Source organism: Bemisia tabaci, chromosome 1, assembly GCF_918797505.1.
Source record: "Bemisia tabaci chromosome 1, PGI_BMITA_v3".
Lineage (NCBI taxonomy): Eukaryota > Metazoa > Arthropoda > Insecta > Hemiptera > Aleyrodidae > Bemisia > Bemisia tabaci.
In genome coordinates this window covers 66,693,534-66,713,821 of record NC_092793.1, presented here as the reverse complement: position 1 = coordinate 66,713,821, position 20,288 = coordinate 66,693,534, and the positions used below count along the sequence as shown (strand labels likewise).

Sequence of the window (20,288 nt, the reverse complement as noted above, 5' to 3'; positions counted from 1 at the left end):
TAATATGCGGCCCACGCCAACGGACCGACTGCACTGCGTTTGGCGCAATGCGAGCAGTATTCATTCAGTCTTGCAGGCGCTAATATGGGTTCAACGCCGGCTTCACTGGGTTTGCTGCGATTATTCCAACTCGCGTTAGAATAATCGCGGCATCGAATAATGGGGCTTAAAAGTCCTATGATGTGTTTCGACGCCGTATGATCATTCCAACTTTGCCTCGTTGCTCCCGATTAAATATTTTTTCCGAGAAAAGTTAGGTAAGTTCGCTATGTTCGCTTTTTTACATTGAGAGGACCATTAAACAAGGTAAGAATTTAAGCACTCTGATATCAATGACTCCTCATCAGAATTTCACGTGAAACACGATTCGCGCAACGAAAACTACTGAAATCAACTGCTAGCTCGGATATCAACGCTTTTATTGTACATTGGTTGCGGGTTAGAATTGCCCACTCACAAGAAAAACAATACTCTACGCGAATTCTTGCCTCTTTTCAGAGGGATCCTCTTAAAGTTCGGGGGGCTCCCAAAAATCGTTTCCTGTGTCCTAGGGACACTTTGATTTGAATTTCTTTCAGGTGTGCAGAAAGTGCTCAATCAGCCGATTGGCCTATCGCGGAGCAAATGTGCAGGCACCTAGAAAAACGGGAAAACATGTGAAGGCAGAAGGCATAAACCAAGTAAGCGCACGGCTTTTTGGGTAGAAAACTGTGTAACGCTATGCGAAGAAAATAGTTAAAGGCGCTCCTTTATGCGAAATAAGAGTGAAGTACACTCTCTTATGCGAAGGGAACAGTAAAGCGTGCGAGTCTCAGGTGGACAGCAATGTGATGACAACCTTAAAAAATGCGAAGGCAGCCTCCAAAAATGTGAAGGCGGAGAACTCTCCGCACCCCTGATCTCTCTCAAATTGTTCAAAAGTTACGGAAATAATACGGGACTTCAGGATCACTCTGTATAGTCGACTGCTGGTTTCAAAAATGGAATACCAACATAAAGCTATCGAGGCAGCATGGAAAAAAGGTTCTCGACGAGCAACGTAAGAATAGAGTCCCTTTACACTGAGAGTCAAGACACCACCCCCTCATGGAGTCACAAACGGGAATAAAGATTACACAAATTGAACGTTTTTCGTAATCTTTGATCGGCCTATTCTCAAATTCCTTTCTCCGTTCCCTCTCTCATTCCGTTTGCTCCTTGCCGAACCCGTAATTCCCTGGTCCATTCCAGATTATAATCTTTGCAATCGGTGAAAACGCAATCTTTATTCCCGTTTGTGACACCGTGAAGGCCTAAAATACGGGAACCAATCAGAAATTGATTCACATTGTCTTGACTCTCAGTATAAAGGTACTCCACGTAAGAGGTGCGATTCCTTTTTCTCGGTGGAAACCACGTTTTTCCCCGCCGAGCGAGGCCGGGGTCGTTAGCGTACAAAGCCGCGTATGTAAATCCGCCGCTCGCAGTGGCCGCCACCGCCAGATCCGCGCCCGGGGATCGAGGCAAGTTGGGAGTTCGTGACTCGCTTCTCCCAATTCCGCGAGAGCACCGCCATCTCGGTGCGAGCGCACACCATTCGTGCCAGATGCCGCCCGTGATTAGGAAAACGGAAATCAAATTAAATTACACGGTGCATGGTGTTGAGATGAACTCCTTCCATGCTCCCGCCGCGCCGCCCCAGCCGCGAAACCTCCATGGATCCAGCCAGGAGTATAGTTTCCCCGGCGAGGAACGGACAGGGGCATGGATCTCATGCATGCTCCACGGAATTTCGATTTAAACACTTAATCCTACGTGGATTTTGCGAGAACTACGATGATGCCACCGCTATTACGTATAATCATCGTTTGATAGGTGGGTGTGTAGCCAAAGTGGTAAAAATGTGTAAGAATTAACTTACATTAAAAACTCTTTTTTCATTATAATTTTTGGTCACATTTTTAACCACTTCGGCTACGTACCCATCTGTCAAGTTAATTAATTGATATTACCAATATGTTACAAATTAATGATGATCATATGTCTAAGACTTGAATAGAACTGAGGAATTAGTAATTTCTGATCTTCTCGCTTCGACCCTATTTTGTCTATTGATTAATATGGTGCTTGTTGACTTGCCGCTACAGGATTATCCGAAAGATAAAAGAAATTGGTGCGTTTTATTCCAATTCGGGAGGAATTTTAGTCCCTCGCTCCCTTTAGCATCTAATCAAAGAAGAGAGAAAACTGAGGGTTCTCATTAGGTTAAGATACCAGGGGAGTATTTATAGAATGAAAAAGATCCATGGTTCTAGCTTGTATTATTTTGGAGAAGTTTCACACAGGTGGAAATGGTTGCATCGATATTCGGTAATCCTCACCAAATGCAATTCTAATTATTATCGAAGTTACAATATTGCATGGGTGCATCACGGAAACAAAAGTGATAATGGTTATCCCCTGAAATTGTGGCACTACCCCAATTTGTTGGATGATTTGGACATTGCCAATCGATTTTGGAAGTACCGGGACATTTGGGCCAGTAACCTAATTTATTGGGGTACTCCCACGATCAGTCGAAAATGTCCAAGTTGGGTTTTGACTCCTACCTTTTTTTCCGGCGATTCTTGTGTAGCTGAAGCTTGTGAAGAAAGCTTGTGTAGCTGAAGCTTGTGTAGAAAGCTTGTGTAGTTGAAACTTGTGTAGCTGAGGCTTGTGTAGCTGAGAAGCTTGTGTAGGAAGCTTGTGTAGCTGAAGCTTGTGAAGGAAGCTTGTGTAGCTGAAGCTTGTGAAGAAAGCTTGTGTAGCTGAAGCTTGTGTAGAAAGCTTGTGTAGCTGAAGCTTGTGTAGTTGAAACTTGTGTAGCTGAAGCTTGTGTAGTTGAAGCTTGTGTAGCTGAAGCTTGTGTACCTGAAGCTTGTGTAGAAAGCTTGTGTAGCTGTGTTGAAGGTGTATTTTCAAGAGTACCGAGGTATCGCGGTGCTGTTGGGAGTGCGCGAGACCTTCCCGAGAGTGGCAAAACGGCGCGAAATCAATCCGCGGATCAGATTAGGGCCGACGGGATCTAATGAATATCCCGGATTGCCGGGATATCTCTGATTGATATCTCGTCAGCCCTGTTATGAGTCGTGTCGCGTCGGCGCAACTGATGTGTTGCGCCTTCTCGAGGCGCTATCACACCGATGCCGCACAATCGCCGCGGCCGCGCCGGCGCACAGTGAATCGAGTCAATCGGAGAAGTCGGACAATGTTTGGAGACTTTAAACGCTTTTAACTCCGTTTATACGAGACTTTGAAGTTCTAAAAGTGGTTTTATTGGTTCTCCAGTAAAGTTTTCTTCCAGAAGCACCCTTTGAAAGTTATAATTTTACGAAATAAACATCAAAATTTGCAGCTATAGTAAAAAATTTCATGTCGGACCTCTCTAATTGACTGGGTCCACTGTGCGGCGGTGAGGCGCAGCCGCGCGAGCTCGCACGCGTAATTAAATTAGAGGCGAGTCGTGTCGGTGTGCATGTGCCTCTGAAAGGGCCGCCAACAGCTGATCGGCCGGGCCTCTGATGATGGATGCTGTACTGCTCCAAGTCTAGGTCACACTCAGCGCCTCTCCTGCTGTACTCTCTTCCTCAGTTCTTCCTGACGTTCCCCTTTTGTTTCCCTTTAACTCTCTTTGTTTCTCCAACATTTCTGGATACGAGTTTTCTTTCGCACTTTTCCGAGACTTATCCCTCTTGCCTCTGAATTTTTTCGGGACCATGTCTCCTTATCTGGGCTATTTTATTTCTGCTGCTAAATGCCGTGTGTCGCGGGCTTATTTTCCTAACCACCTGTTAAAGTCTCCTGAGTTGGATGGCAGTGCATACACACTACACAATAAAAATAATGGTAGTGGTTGTTTGAAAAGCTTGCTTTATTCCGGGAATAACACGAGCATATCACCGTCTTGCTATTTCACGAGAATCCTCGTCAGAATTACTGAGAATCTTAGTAGTTGTAGTGATGAGCTTAGTGATATCACTGGGAAAGAAATTCGCTTGCATCTAGAGTCCAGACTCTGGAAAAAAATGACAAGAAAAAATACTCTTGATTCAATCGGATTTTTGTTTGAATCAAAAGGAAATCCGCTTAAATTAAGAGGCTTGGTTCTCGATGTAAGCAAAAATCCGATTGAATCGAGAGTATGTTTTCTTGTCGATGTTTTTAAGAGTCTGGTCTCTAGATCCAAGCGACTTTTTTTTCCAGTGATTTTAACATACATTGTAATATTTTTGTCAGTACCAGAATGGCACTGTTATCATGGTGATGATGCTTATCAATAAAAGCACTGAAACTCACGGTTACACTACCGGGTGTATTTGTGCAACACAACGAGCGAGTAAATTACGAAAACCGTGTTTTTTTTGTTTTTTTTTCCTCCGTGTTTCCGACTCCCGGGAAATCTAGGAGCTAGCGCTGAACTCCTGTCAGTGTAAACCATGTGTCTAGAGGACCCATCAGACGCATGCATAACAAAGCCAAGCATTTGAGCTAGGCTAGCAGATTACCAAAGAATCGTGGTGTTTAAAATAATATGTTCTAGTCGCCATCACCATTTTTTCTCATCTGTGTAGCTGCGTACGACAACCAGCCGGACATAGAGATTTTGCTACTATGTAGCGGAAACATGGGGCGGGAGGCATCGACTTTACACCTGTTAAGCTTCGGCTAAGTCAGAATTTTCAGCTGAGACTCTATTTCGCAACTGTATTTTGGAATGAGGCTCGACATGATCGTGTGTTATCCAAATGGTAGCTGAGGTATATTATCAGGTTAAACTACTGTTCTTAATAATAGTAGGTAACACTCTTGACTACTGCACCTGTGCTGTACACTGAAAGTAGATTGGAGTCAAGTCTTCATCTTGAACTAATGACGCGGAAGTTGTGTACTCAATAACGTATTTTGACCACAAATCTACGTGAAAACGCAGCTGATTGAACTCATCCCATGTAAACTCTGGCAAAGATGGGTTAGAAGATGTTAGCCGCCTGGTGAAACACGTGTGGTAGGCGTTTAAGCAACTGAAAATAATGGTGTCTGCAGTATTACGGACGATCCGATAATTTGGGAAGCAAATAGCCTGGCCTTAATCCCGACGTGACGTTATGGCTGTATTGTCGGTTTTCCACCTCCGCGGATGTCTGATAAATCTCTGGTTTTGCTTCATTTTTGATGATTCATAATTTTGATTCCACTGCCTGGTGTCTAGAACGGGAGAAACCGGGACACATCAGGAAATGAAAATTTACCTGAAAAATCAGGGAATCTGTTCCAGAAACCGGGAATCTCTTCTTCTCCTGTTTAGGGATGATTTCCTTTTCAAAGGCGGTCTAATCCGACCGAGCGCTATTATTGACTTCTAGAGTTACACATTTGAGGCTTCAAATCATCAAAAGAATGGAGAAGCTTTCATCGGCCAGATAATACAAATATCAGGAACGCTATCTGAATCAACATTTTGAATGTGCGCCAAAGAAATGGCTGAAAGTTGAATTAAAATCGATATTCATTTCTGGAACTCTGGAGGATTATATTCTTCACGGAAAAGAAGAGTCAGGGGTTATCCCCTGAAATTGTGGAACCACCCCAATTTTTTGGATGGTATGGACATTTGTAATTAATTGTGGTAGTACCGCAACTCAAGTTAGGGTAGTACCGCAAATTTGGGTTAGTTACCTAACTGATTGGAGTACTACCATAATTAATTGGGGTGCTACCATAATTAATTGGTGTACTACCACAATTAATCGGAAATGTCCATATCATCCAACAACCTCGTGCTTTTTTCCGTGTTTTCCCGCAGAAAATCCCGGGGAATTGGGAGAAATCTTCGGTTTCTCATCAGGGAATGCGCTCCCGAAAATCAGGGCAAAATCAGGGAATGGGCCTAGTCCAAAATTCTAGACAAGATGGAGGAATTCCATTGACGACGGCCCACGTGGCAATATCGTGGGTGGCGTCGGTGGAGCCCGCGGGCGTTGAGCGAGGCCCAGTGGCCGAAATTCGAGGAGCTTTGAGTTTGACTGATCGGTGATTTTAATAGGTAGAAGCGGAGCCTGACAGGAAGCCAACGGGTGCCGGCCGGCGCGTGGTAATGGTCCTGGTTAATGGCCGCACCCGCCATTAGGGAGCCTAAGTGTTCGGCTACTGGTGTCCACGGCGTCGCGTCGTCCCGTCCTCAGCCAAACCGCATTTCCTCGCAGAGTTTCCACTCAAGCTACGCGATTTTTCCACGGTGAGGCACCAGCTCCGCGGCGACATCCTAATCTCCCCCTCCTCACCAACACTGTTTCACTAATCAAAGAACCACGTATCTCTTACTAGAAACCTCGAGTAGATACGCCGTTTTTCGTAACGTAGCCGAACACGTGCCATGACTCATGAGCTTTCGACCGCAGTCACCCGTCCTGCCTCAACGTAATCCGTAAAGTAACCTAAAACTAGAGTAGCTTCATAGGGAGAGTATTGCCCTGTGGTTACGAGTTTTGATTGGCTCCTCCATCTCGAGTATAATGGAGCTCTTAGGACCCAAAAATGGCGGACGCTGTAAGTAGATGTAAGTATAAAATGACTTAAAATTTAGTTTTACGGCTAATCATGTGCTATTTCCGAGGAAAATCATGTTAGATATAGTAAGTTTGACAGCAAGTGCGGTTGGTGATAACCGTAAAAAGTTGGCAAAGACCCCCTCCCATCCTCAAAAACCTAAACAAAGCACCGTCATTCTTGGGTCCTTTAAGCAAGTGGAAAGGCGAGATGTCCACACTCCCTCTACCAATTGAACCACATTTTGCAATTTGGAACTACAATTTCAAGCTCATCCTTAGAAGACCTGCATAGGGAAACGTATGACACTTATGCTGTTTCTAAAATGACCCAGAAATTGTAGTTCAAAATCGCAAAAGGAAGTCCAATCAAGGTACTCCGCCTGTAACTTTACTGACCACTCCGCTGACAAAACGCAAGGGCAAGTGATTTGGGGAGGGCAAAAAAAAAAGAAATCCCCCCCTCCCGAATTTCAAAGGTAACTTTGAGGATAATTTAATGAAATTTCACGAAATTCTGTAAAATTTAAAGCTTAGTATAATGAACCATTCTTGCAGTATCGCACTTGATAACATTCAGCAGGCATGATCTAAAGAGGTTTTTCATCTGGAGAAGCAGAGGGAAGGAGAGGTACATGGAAGGGAAAATGTACTATCAAGACTGTTCTTTGCAGAGGAAGCTCGCGGGTAAGGGTCCAATGAACCAGAAGGAAAAATTGTGTTATAATCTCTGTTTAAGCATCTTTTGTATTTTGCGAGTGAATAGCAATTCACCATGAGTTAACTAGCAAATTAACTTTGTGTTAACTTCCTCGCAGGAAGTTCAAACCGGCAAATTGTCGGGGTTAAGAAAGTTCACTTTGCCTAAGCGTTGCGAGGTAGGAATTGTTCTCCACAGTTAGATTCATTTCAAGTAAAACGCACCATTTCCCTGGAAGAGAATTGGCTACGGCTATCTCCTCAGCCACAGAAATTTGCTAATTAGTCTAATATATTTTATGAGATTGTTACGTTTGCTGGTTACTCCAGACTGAAGTAATCTGCACCACCAACTCCTTAGAAGCAAATTGTCGCGGGAAAATGAAGTTCTTAGCGAAGACGTCAGTGTCAATCCGCAGTGAAAATAAATCATAATGGCAGGGAAAATGTTGTTAGTATTGTATCCACCTGGCAACTTGGTGACTAATGTGATTCGGTTGTGGTGAAGAGCGCGGAGCAAGCCTGCGTAGAGTTGATTATAGAGCTTGTTGGCGGAAATAGTCGTTCTTTTCAGCCAAAGCTAACGAGTAAATCTGTTTCTGATCACATCTTTGCCGGGTTTTCTGCAGTGAGGCTCAGCTCTGACTATCGGCTCTTAGCAGCCGTACGAAAGGCCGCAGCAAACGTAAAAAAGACATGTAACCAAGACATGCATGAGACTATTCATATTAAATATTTTACAAAATGTCATGTTTAGTGTCATTCTGACAATCTTCCAAGTACATAGACCGATTTAATTATACAGAATATAAATCGAAATCAATCCTGGAATAAATGGCCTTTTCTCTATTGTTTTTCATGTTCAGAATAATCGAAATTTTCTCTCATAATTTTGGCCGTCTTTTTGGCGACGCGCCCCTCAGTTTATCTCCAAAATGTCAAATATCTGATGGCTCTGATACTATCACAATTAATTCATGGCTGAGCAATGCTTTTGAGGAAAAAATAACTTGAATCTCTGGAAAAAATTGTACACTGTATGAAAGTCCTATTTTGACGGAAATTAATAATCGAACCTCGCATAATATTCGTTAACCCTTCGGCACCCTCCATCGATAGGCACATCGTTCCATTTGATTTAATAATTTCTACGTAGCTCATTCCAGCTAAGAAACGTCTGATTACTGCAGGCATCTATATAATTTTCATAAATGTTTTACCGTATCATTTCGTGCAAAATTTTGAGAATGTATTTGGAATGATTTGGCAACGGCACGATAGCAGTGTAAATTGCCAGGATCAAGGCAATTCCACCGGCGCAACGTTCATCCGAAGCGGACAATTCGAACCGCTACTTCTGCGACATCGTGGATATCAACCGGTCAATCAGATACTTCACTTACCTTTTAATGTCTTACTTTTATTATTGTTGTTAAGGAGGATTTTACGGTCAAATTATTTTCATCTCCCTCGAGCTTGTTGCCTTTATTTTTTCCCCGGTAATTATTGTTGCCGTGCTCCGTTTGCTTTTTCCAAGCTCCAATTGTCTCGGTCTCGGTTGTCCACGTGCCCATTGTTTTCGCCGATCGTTGGCCAAAAAAAAATAAGAAGCCAAAGAACGCGCAGATGTACCTGATAACCATTATCAATAGTTTGTTCAGTTTTATTATCTGCCGACGAGTACCTGATCTCCATTTATATCAGGGGCTCCAATTCCAAAACCTACTTATCTTGCTGAAAATAGAAGCTGAAAGGGAATGAATCCCTGAAATCAGCGGGATTCTACCCATTTTCAGCAATCTATCTCGCCGTAGGCCCATCCAATAAATCTGGTGCACATGTTGAATGAAGAATGCAAGTTCAAAATCCGACTGCATACGATTATACATAGTCGGCGTAGAAATGACCAAATAGATACTCAAGGATCTTTAGGTTTAGTGTTACCCCACGAGGACACTCAGGCACAGAGATGGTGGCGTTTTTGGATGCAAGGACTTGTCATTCCGACGAAGGAATTCAAGTTCGATAGTTTTAAATGTTGGATTTCGCAGATGTTCCAAAGGCTTTGGTAAATCCACAAATCGCCCGCGTGTGCCCGCGTGATGAAAACATTTTTTTTATTTACACATTTTAATGTAAAAGGTGAGAGGTAGCTGAATAGCGCGCCAAATCTTGGAATTTTTAGCTCAACACGTACTTTTGACCTTCACTGGAAAAAAAAACACATTGTATTTAGAGTCCAGACTCTTAAAAACACCGACAAGAAAAAGTACTCTTGATTCAATCAGAATCTAGCTTAAATGAAGAACCAAGCCTCTTAATTTAAGCGGATTTCGTCTTGATTCCAGCCAAAAATCCGATTGAATCAAGAGTATTTTTTCTTGTCAATGTTTTCAAGAGTCTGGACTCTAGATCCAATGTGGGTTTTTTTTCTCGTGTTCCATGTGGGTGGAGAAAATTTTAAAACGGAGTTGGCAACTAATTTTCGCCCTGAGAATCTCTCTTCTCCCCCGACATAAAGTTTACTCAATATGTTTTTGCTTAGGTCGGCAAATCCGGAGATCGTGAGAATGCACTCGTTGCAGCGGTGCATGTTCGGCGGCATGTTCTTCCGCGATCGGGATAACCCCCGCGAGCCGCGGCCGCCCCGAACGGATACATGAAAAATGATTCCTCGTCATACCGTGTCTTCCCGTCTTCCTTCCTTCTTCCCCCGCTCCAATCAATTTGTTATTTATTCCTATCTTGTACAGATGTAATGATAATGATTACCACATTCGACTCTTTCGCGCGGCCCTTTTCAACTTCACCGCCGACGTCAGTGCCCTTCTACCTCCCCCCCCCCCTCACCGCCAATTATCTCCCCCTCCGCCCATTCTATGAGCAATCGATCTGCAGTCGATTTTCTAAGCTTGCATGACTACTTTATTCACAAGATTTCAGCCATATGTTCTCTGCCCTTCATATATCAGGACTTATCTGTAACAATAGCGGATGTGAGAAATTACCTTTTCGAAACACATTCAAAAAACTGTTTTGGCATCGAGAAAATTTTGAGGAAATACTTGAGATGTGATCTTCGAGATCTGTACATTATGCCAGAGCCAAACATATTAAAGTTTTGTGTGAACAAAACAGTTTTTTAAGCGTGTTTCGAAAAGGTAATTTTTCACATCCGCTATTGTTACAGATAAGTCCTCATATAGGCTCGGAGGAAAAAAACATAGAAATTTGGTTGAAATGGGAAATGAAATCAACAACTTTCGGTTGATTATGGGGTTGGGCGATTTCTCGGTCGTTGTTTGATTCGGAATCAACACGATTTTAGGATGAGGTTTCGTTTCATTACAAATATTAGTAGAAAATATAACACGACAACACAAATGTTACTTGTGTTTCACACAGTGTAAACACCGATAAAAAAGAAGAACATGGTACCCGGCCAAGATGTGTTCATGAGCAAATTGTGTTTTAAAAATAGCGCTGTTTTCAGAAACTGCCAGAACAATTCAGTCTAGCTTGGAACCTTTGACTATTTTAGTAGTCTTTGAAAGCATTGTACATTCGATGGTATTTTAAACAACGTTTCAATAGTTGTCAAAAAGTTATTAATAAGACTGTCGGCGATTTTTGAATCACGGAAATTTTAGAGCTTTCTTAATATTCACTTATAATCTCGGGTAACATAATTTGCGACGACATTGTCTGGCGATTTTGATTCTAAATATCATTAGAAAAATTGTCACAAACTTGACAATATTTCTGAAATATTCCCGACTTACAGGACTAGAAGCACCGTTCTTGACTATTTAAACATTTAAACTCTCATATTTTTTTCACAGTTCTTGCTTTTTTGAAGTGGGTCATTTAAAACGCATCACAGGTACATTTAGTTGAGTGTTGAAAAGTAAGCATTGCTCCTAACGGAAGTCGAGCTTAATAGTTCATCTCGTTGCTTCTTTTTCTGCTAACCCGGTCGAGAGGCGGCCGAAGTCTACGGCTTTCGTTCACGCGATTCCACAAGACAGGTGAGACCTGAGCCCCGTGTTGCCTTTTGTGATATAGTTACCATTTACGGTGGCTCTTCACCTTAAATACAGGCAGCTCTGCCTCAAGGTATCCGCGCCCTTATTCTAAGAGTCCTAGAAAATCCGCTTCCTCCCAAGCTACCCGTCTTCACCTGGACTGATTTCAGACGAGAATTCAAAGAGGCCATGTTATCATCTCGCGTTCACTCGCGGTTTCATTGATTATCAATTGGACTGCATTTTGCAATTTTGAACTATAAAGTCTAGGTCTTCTGGAAAAACACTTATGTGCATAGGGAAACTAATGGCACATACGTCGTCTTTAAACCGGGTTAGAATTTATAGTTCCAAATTGCAAAATGCAGTCCACTTTTTCCTACGATGTATTTATCTGGTGAAGGAGAGCTACTTTATCATCTCCCATGACGAGAGGAGTTTATGAGCTTTAAATTTAATTTTAATTTAATACCAATTTTATTTCTTATCAGAATCTTTTGATTTTCAGGTATTAAATAATTTTGATAAGGCAGTCCTTTGAATATAATAATGATTTCTCAATTTTTCGTTCAATTGTGAAGTATTCGCTGTAAAAAATCTCAAGAAAATATATTTCAGAATTTTAGCCCGAGACCAACTGTAAAAGTTTCACCCTCTCCGCGGAAAACGCATTGGTTCTTTCACTCTCACTCTTTTTTTGAAAACCTATTGTTTCACGAACACATCCTGCAAGGGATTACGATTATTTGTCACCGCAAAAAATGAAAAATACGAGAGGAAAAATTATTTCAGTCCGACACACTTTAAAGTAGGCACAAAGTTCCTTTAAGACCCACAAAATAATTTCTTTCAAATTTTTAATTTTTTTTGAGAAATAAAGCTCTGTAGTCCTTTTTTATGACCTATCCTCGCCCTAAAAACTGCTGAATTTTAGTCTCAATTTGTTAAAATAGTCCACTCGGTGATGTTATGTTAAGTGTCTCTCTAAGCCTCTCTTATTCACAATGTAAATCATGTGGGCCTCTGAAAGAAAAGAGCTGTTTGAGTAACAACTATGAGTAGGGGCTGATTGTAGTTAGCTTAAGGAAGTCCGCAATATTCCATCAACGAGGCAGGAAGGTAAAGGAGTACGCAAAAAATTGGTGTTTACTAGCGGTGGTGCGATGCTGATGATCATTATATCATTTGAAAGTTGGGAAGTGACTGAGGTAATCCGTGAGCATGGTTGCCCAATTTTTGCGAATGTCACTATCTCCCATTGCTAACATTAAGCTTATAAGATACTTTCGATAGATCTGGCAACTCTGTTGTTTAGACCCGCGCAACCGCAAGTAAACGCCGCGCTCAGCGTAATTTATCCCTCCTCGCGGTTTGTTGACGGGTGAGCATATTTGTTGAGAAGAAGTGGAGAGAGGATGACAGGGCTTCCGAATGTTATCAAATAACTTTTCAATTTTTGCCATTTCTTATCCGCAAGAACGTAGCTGCTTTTCAAAGTTCCCAAATCCTCTTCCGCAAATCGATGGCTAAGGAACAATACCACCTACCTGACAATGGAGAATTTGCACGCAAATTTTTTATTGCTTCATCTGAAAGAGCGTAAAGAGCCGATTTTGCAGCATTTTTTATACGTTTTTTCGGCCAAGGGAAATAGTATGAAACAGATTTAAAAGTGAGAAAATGCGCCGCCTAGAGACGTCATCTGGCAGCATTTTCCATTTAAACGCATGTACTTTAGCAGATTAGACCATTTTGTCATATCTCGTCCAATAATTGTTCAATTCATGAACCAAGGGTATCCTTGTGTTCAGCTCACTAGGTAGCTTCCATTCAAACACGAAATTCGTCAATTTCAGACACCTGCAAATTCTCCATTTTGGCAAATGGCAATGGCAAATGAGTCAGCGACCTTGCCGCATACGAAAGTATAAAATACTTAAGCTGATGATTTCAATTTTTTCCCACTTATATAGGAGAGCGCTTTAAGGAGGCTGTATTGTATGAAAAAAAACCGTTCAAATACACATTATACATTAGAGAGCATGTATAAAAACCCTGCGCGGTGTTTTGTAGAGATCACGTGTCGTCTGAGCGCGCAAGAGTAATTGAAAAGAGCCAGTGGAGACGGCTGTATTGGTTGATACAGCGCTGGTCTGTCGGAGCACTTGCGGTTTATAGTTATCCTATAATTACTTCTGAAAGTTCAAGATTCGCGTTCTGTTTTCCGAAAACTTTTCCACCGGTGATAACCTTATTCGGAGACCTTAGTAGAATTCGCCTACATCTAGGTTATGTGTCTTTGACCTAGGTACTGGAGAGTATTGCCATCCTTTTGCCCTTCTCTGATTGGTTCATGAGTTTTGGCGTCTTTGGCCCTCTTCTGGCTTAATAAGATCAATGTTCATTTTCTGTAGGTACATAGCCGCGATTCAGATTCAGATGACACTACTCTCCCGTATTTGCTTCTCGCGTCTCGCTTACTCCTTTGTGTTTTCATATTTCGTCCATCTCCCTCCATCCATAATTAATTCCATAATCCATCCGCCTCGTATAAGATTGTGTTGTGAAATTTAAGATTGTGAAATTGTCTGAAATTTGAAGCATAATATTTTGGAATTATTCAACGTATGTCGTGTCTTGTCTTCAGACTCGTTCTGCCCACCTCGTGAAGTTTGTGAAAGTTTCTGAAGTATAATGCTGTGAAATTATTTGACCAATTATCATGCTACCTCAGAGACTGTTTTCGTGTTTTTGGGTTAATTAAAGTATGTCAGGTAGGAGATCTGCCATTTGCGATACATGCAAAATGCTTCATTATACTAGTGTACCACAGTTGTTCTCAAGCACCAATTACAACACGGTTTGCATTTTTATGCTGAATAGCATAGATAAACGACTGGAGCATTTTGCGCAGCTCAAGCGCAGGGATTTGTACCTTCGTAATTGTCACCACCTCATCGCTGCAAATTATGAAAAGGACCGCTCGAGTGTATCCTTGATCATAGAATATCTGTTATTCTCAAAGCGATGTCGTCATCACATCCCTGTCAGTTCACAACTTCTAATTATTGAGTTTAACTAGGTGTCAAAAAATCTGAGATATCTGAAGTAGCAGAAAATTGTGTACTTTCAAAGTCTAAGATTTTTTGCGGCACCGACAGTTTCATAAATCTTCCTTATAACACTCTACTCTGAAACCGCTACATTCTACCTCTCACATTGCTCCATAACAAAGGTATGTGTTAGCCTCTTATTTGTACTAAAAATTCTAGGTTTCATGACTCATTTACTCATTCACTCTCTGGTGAATTTGGTTCCGTCAGATTCATTGCAAGACACCTTATGTGTTATCTCCGCAGACCTAACACAGGCATTTGAACGCTCAATGAGAGCAAAATTTCAACTGGCCTGTTGTCTACTTTTCAGTAAAGAAGGTAAATAACCTTCCTTAAGGACTCGCTTTGAGACGATAAAACAAGGTTTCTCCATTATTTACCGTAAGACGATAATAAGTGTTCCACCAGACTATGTAGGAGATGAGGTTGAAAGTTACATCACCTCCATGTGTGAGGAAGTTTTCTTACCTACAACCTGATTTTATGACTTACAATAACAAAAGATACTGCTTTCGCCTGGCATTTTTTCATGCGTCGCATCGTCTAATAAACGGGGACCTACATTTACTTGATTCCATGAATAGGTAAAATGGCTCAGAGAGAATTTCGTCGAATGATCACTACGGCCATCTCTCATCCAGTTGGAGAACTTTTACTTACCTTTGATTAAAAAATTCATGAACCATAGAGTTTTTGGAAATTGAGTACACAATATTATTGTGAAAGATTTTTGAGGTTGAGTCTTTGTTTACATTCTCAAAGTATCAAAAGTTCTACAGTTTCATCGTGTTTCCTCCTAACTTTATCAGCTTATGAGCAATGGCTCCTAATTTACTCAACTCCTCAGCAGGCCAAAACTCTATACCTCTACAGATACATATGAGAATCATGCGTTTCAACGAAACCTACGAGTCCTGCTTATCGTCACTCAGGAACCACCGATCTTTTCTGCAGGTGTCATGGACCATTCATGACAAATACTGTTGCAACCACCCTTATCCTAGGTACATATCTATGCATAGTAATTCTAGTAATCAGCTCCATACTCACAATGTAATTTCTGTAAAATACAGTTGGACGGTGGAATTACCAGACCCCGTATCTCGGTTTGCGACGTTGTAGACTTCCTTTCATATACTTTCTTCTTTACACGGAAAACCAACCAACATCAATTTATAAAAACTTCTGCAATTTTTCTTCTCTGTGCAAAGAAAACTCTGTGAAAACCAAGGAGGAAAAATGATTTGTTCTCTGTCAAAAGAATAAAATGGGAGCGGAGATTTTTAAGCACCGCAAACGAGATACATGGTCTGCTAGTTTCACTGTTAACTTGTTACGATATACCTATACCTACAATATCCCTATAGATTACATTGAAGATATTACTGTCCCTGTAACAGTGACTGATTCGAATGTTATCACAGTAGAGGGTTTCAGATATTTGGGCCAGCATGGTTTATTAATTACACAGAACGTAAGTTACCTTCATAAATTAAGGCGTAGAGGCAACTTCTGCCTTTGGTTGGCCAGAAATTTCTGTAAACGCATTTAAATTCCTAAAATTTATGAGAAATTCCGAATCTACTAAATGAAAGCAAGGATTTCAGGAGAACATGATTAACAATTTGCTGTCAGAAGGAAAACTGCGGAAGGAAAGTGGGAAAGATTTTTCACTAAGGCTCAACATAATATGAGGAGGAAAAAATGAATGTAATTTCCGTTTACCCTGGTTATAATTCTGGTATTGCAAGAATTCTCTTTCTCTATTTACGTAATTACGTATTAGATTATTGTATTGTATGAAATCCTGTTATCACGAAGACAGAGTATCATAGAGCATAAACAATAAACATAGGAAAGGTTGTGTCTGATCATGAGTCATTAGAAGGTTTTAGCGTAGTGTGCTGCAACCTAGCGGACACATGGAGCCTTCGATTCGCGAAAAGTTACCTTCAGTACTCACAATCAGTTGCAGTTGATTGATTTCGTTTATTGTCTCATCATTTACCTATTCATATTTATATTTCGTTCATTTATTTACTTTCGCCTCGTTAAGTGATACGTTCATCTTTGATACATTTTCTTCAAATGATCTAGAAAAGTTATTTTTTTGGAGCCGTAATAGTTTTCTCTGTTTTTATGAGAAATCGAGGATTTTTTATGTATTAATATTTCGGTACTTAAGTAATGGATCATTATTTTTCTTATGGATCTTGGATTTTTTTTCGGGGGGGGGGGGGGGAGGAAGCACAATTTTAGATTTCTTGTCTTTATTTTTCGGCTCATACGTTGTACTCTCGTAATGACCTGTTTTTGCGGTGCGACCTCTGTTATTGGAAAGCCACGTTCTCGGAAGAATCCGAGTCGCGACCCGGGCGAGACGGCTACGACCGCGGTAGCCGAAATCCGGGCGGAAAAAGACGGGGGCCGGCGGGAAGGGCGAGGGATGGCCGAAAACAATGAGGCAACGGTAGCCGGGAACGTCGAGGAATGCCAGCGCGGAACAATACGGATGTCGCAGTCGACGAAATCGACGGAATCGATGAGCAGCGATCACATCCTAATGACCCAAAGCGAGACAAGACAAAAGCTCCTGCCCGATCGCCATCGTCGCGTCGCGGCCGGCGTCTTCGTACCAATCCTCGATCGTCCAGCATCAATCGCAACGACTCATCAGACAAATCCAATCAACGAAACGAGCGGCACGTGGGCATTGCGTCCAGCAGGGTTGCCACGGTCGACCGGGGAATGTCAGGAAGTTCTCAAAAATCACGGAAAACCCAAAATGTCAAGGAAAGTGACGGTGACAGGGTTGCCACAGTCAGGGAATACCGGGAAAACGGGGAAATGTCAGGGAATTTTAAAAACGTCAGGGAATATTCATTCTTGCCTGAAAACTATTTTCAATTATGTTTTCTTAACCATTTGCTATATCTGCAATAATCGTCGTATTCAATATTATTAGATTAGAATCGGGCAAAATAAAATTGTTGCACATTTGAAAGTTTCTTCAACTTTGCTACTCCTGCGTTGAAGTCTTCAGGCCACTATTTCCGAGAAAATCTTCACACAGGTTACTTTCCCTCCGTCGAATTTGTAATTTGACACACAATTCGATCAGATCAGCTTGGGTGAATCCAGACACTTCGAAAGGGGAAAGGGCGTAAGGGGGTCCGGGGGTCCCCTCCAAAAAAGTTTTCAAAATTTTAAAGGATCTAATATGCAGTTTGAGTCAATTTCGTCAGGAAAAATCTGAGCGTCCTTCCTTCTCTTTCCTCCGTTCTTTCTTTTTTTCTTTGTTCTCTTCTTCCTTCTTTTTTCGGGCGGTCGAGGGGGGCGCATGCATCATACGCTCCCCTCTCCCTGGATCTACCTTTAAAGATTAGACCAAATCAGATTAGATTTTATCCATGGTTACTAATTAAATTATTAAAATCGAGCAAAATAATTGTTGGACCCCTGATTTGAAAGTGGCTTTACCTTTTCTACTCCTGCGTTTAAGTCTCCGAGCCACTCTTTCGGGGGAAAATCTTCACACGGGTTTTCTTTCTTCCGTCGCATATGTAATTTGACTCATAATGAGATCGTATCAGCGGGTCGATTATTGAAATTGATAGACAAAGCTATAGACATAGAGACAAAAGGGATATGGAGGGATCCTATCGGTGGAAGCGGATGTTTGCAATGGACGAAGGACAAAGGACGTAGATGAAAGACGAGCTAACGGCAACCTACGAGAAACCCGACAGTTAGTCCATCATTTTCTCCCTTAGTCTATAGGAACTACGCACATTTCAACCAATAGGATAGTTCCATACTCCCTATGTCCTTTTTGTCTATCGCTTTGTCTATCCATTTCAATAATCAGCCCGCAGGTGAGATTAGATTAGATTTTACCTGTGATGACGAATGTAATTATCGAAATCGAGCAAAATTGTCGTACGTGTTTGTATGTGGGAACATGCCGCTTCGGAGGCGTAAAAGGCAACACCGAGATGGAAACTCCCGCCCTCGTGGACGGACGACTCACTGGGAACAAGAGACACCGGATCAGCGCTCGTTGGCGAGTGGGTCAGCGGCAATCCCTTTTTTGTTTACCTTGGGGCTCAGCTTTTTGTGCGTGCGTCGCGTCGGCCGTTGGACGTCGGCCGTCGGACGTCGGACGTTGAAAAGTAGGTGGAGGAAGTGGAGTCGGAGACGGCGTAACGACGTGCGGCGGTGGCGGGTTCCGAATTCCACGGCGAGCCGCGCATGCGCCACGGCTCAATCCAACATCGCAACAATACCGCCCGACAATTATACACGCCCGAGTCCGAGTCCGGGCGTGGCCCCTTTTCGCGGCCGAAAACTCCAAACGAGCTTTCCATCGCGGCCTAATTCCTGAGACAACGACGCGACGCATCGAAAGGGAATCTTGCCCGCCTGTCAGGGATGGACTCTCTCTCTTTCTTTCATTCACCTTCCACCGTGCCAAAGGAGCTATGCGTCCGCCTCGCTTGTCTACTCTCCTTTTCAGAACCATCGATTTCCGTATCACAGCTGGCCGATTCTTGAAATTGGTAGACAAAGCTATAGATTAAGAAGACATAGGGAGTATGGAGCGATCCTATTGGTTGAAATGGGTGGTTCTTATGGAATAAAAGGGTGTGATGGTCTAAAGACAGGATCTCTCGTGGGGTGCTGTTACTTAGTCAATTACCTACCTCCTATGTTCATTGCAACTATCCACTTCTGCCTAAAGGATCCCTACATATCCCGTTTGTCTTCTTTGTCTATAGCTTTGTCTATCAATTTTAACAATCAGTCCGCAGGAAACCACTCTGAGTCATATCATACCTCGGGAACTATCATACTAGCGGAAAACCTTGGTTCATATGATGCACCCAAGTTTTCGGCTCAAGTAACCAAACTCTTCCGTCACAATCTCTATGATCGGGAGGTTCTGGGTTCGGTTCCCAGCCAGGTGACTCGAGCTTGATGGTCTCAAACAACGGTTACCTGGGGCTGGCTTGAGTAGGGATGGAGGGAGATGGGGCTCTAGGGATGGTAAAGCGCAGAATTACCCCTCTTGGGAAACTCGAAGTGGGGGGGGGGGGGACTGACACCGCGTCGCCAACGACACTGTCAACGCCCTGCCGTCAACCCTTTATGGGACGTCCCGAATTCTTTACGACGTCTTTGCCGAATTTAACTCCAAAATTTTTAACACTGTCGAATTAAAGAAAATATTCCGCTCGAACGCCACTAGGTCAATTCCTTCAAAACGACATTTTTCCTCGTGTATATCTCTCACCGGTAACGCGCGAGGTTTATTGGCCGCATCGAGACCCAAAGAATCCTGGCGTCAAAACTCTCACTATCGCGAATACGCGTCACATACCGCCATTTGAGTCTTGTTACGGCGCCCGAAATCTAATTAAAACCGGTGGCGGGTGCTACGTGCCCGCTGATTTTCATGGGACGTCGCGCTAGCCGGTGGGTTTTCCGACCGTTGGCGGTGAAATTAAGCGAAAGCTGCTCGACCAGGCACGTTCCGGTGGCGGAAGATGAAAGATACAGTCTCGCTGGCGGCTGAAAAGCGTCAGTGGTGCACAGATTAAATCGAAAGTTTCAGGGTTGATCGATCGAGGGCGAACAAAAGCATGGTTGTATCTTGTATCGACACACGGTGGAACGAGCCAATAGGAGAGGTCGGACATTTGGAAACTTTAAACGATTATAACTCCGTTTATCCAAAACTTTGAGGTTCTAGGAGCGGTTCCGTTCGTTTTCTCGTGAAATTTTCTTCAGGAAGTACCCCTTTAAGTTTAAAATGTGACAAATAATATAAAAAATTGCAGTTCTAGTCAAAAATTTTGTGTCCGACTTCGCTAATTGATTCGATC

The 20,288-nt window shown here is 42.4% G+C and overlaps 2 protein-coding genes across 2 annotated transcripts in view; one reads left to right on the top strand and one right to left on the bottom strand.

Annotated features, from left to right (window-relative positions):
* Window positions 1-20,288, top strand: part of Atg16 (Autophagy-related 16) — a 359,788-nt gene that overhangs the window by 40,871 nt on the left and 298,629 nt on the right. The window lies entirely within an intron of this gene.
* The window catches only part of neo (ZP and PAN domain-containing protein neyo), a 230,852-nt gene that overhangs the window by 33,343 nt on the left and 177,221 nt on the right, over window positions 1-20,288 (bottom strand). The window lies entirely within an intron of this gene.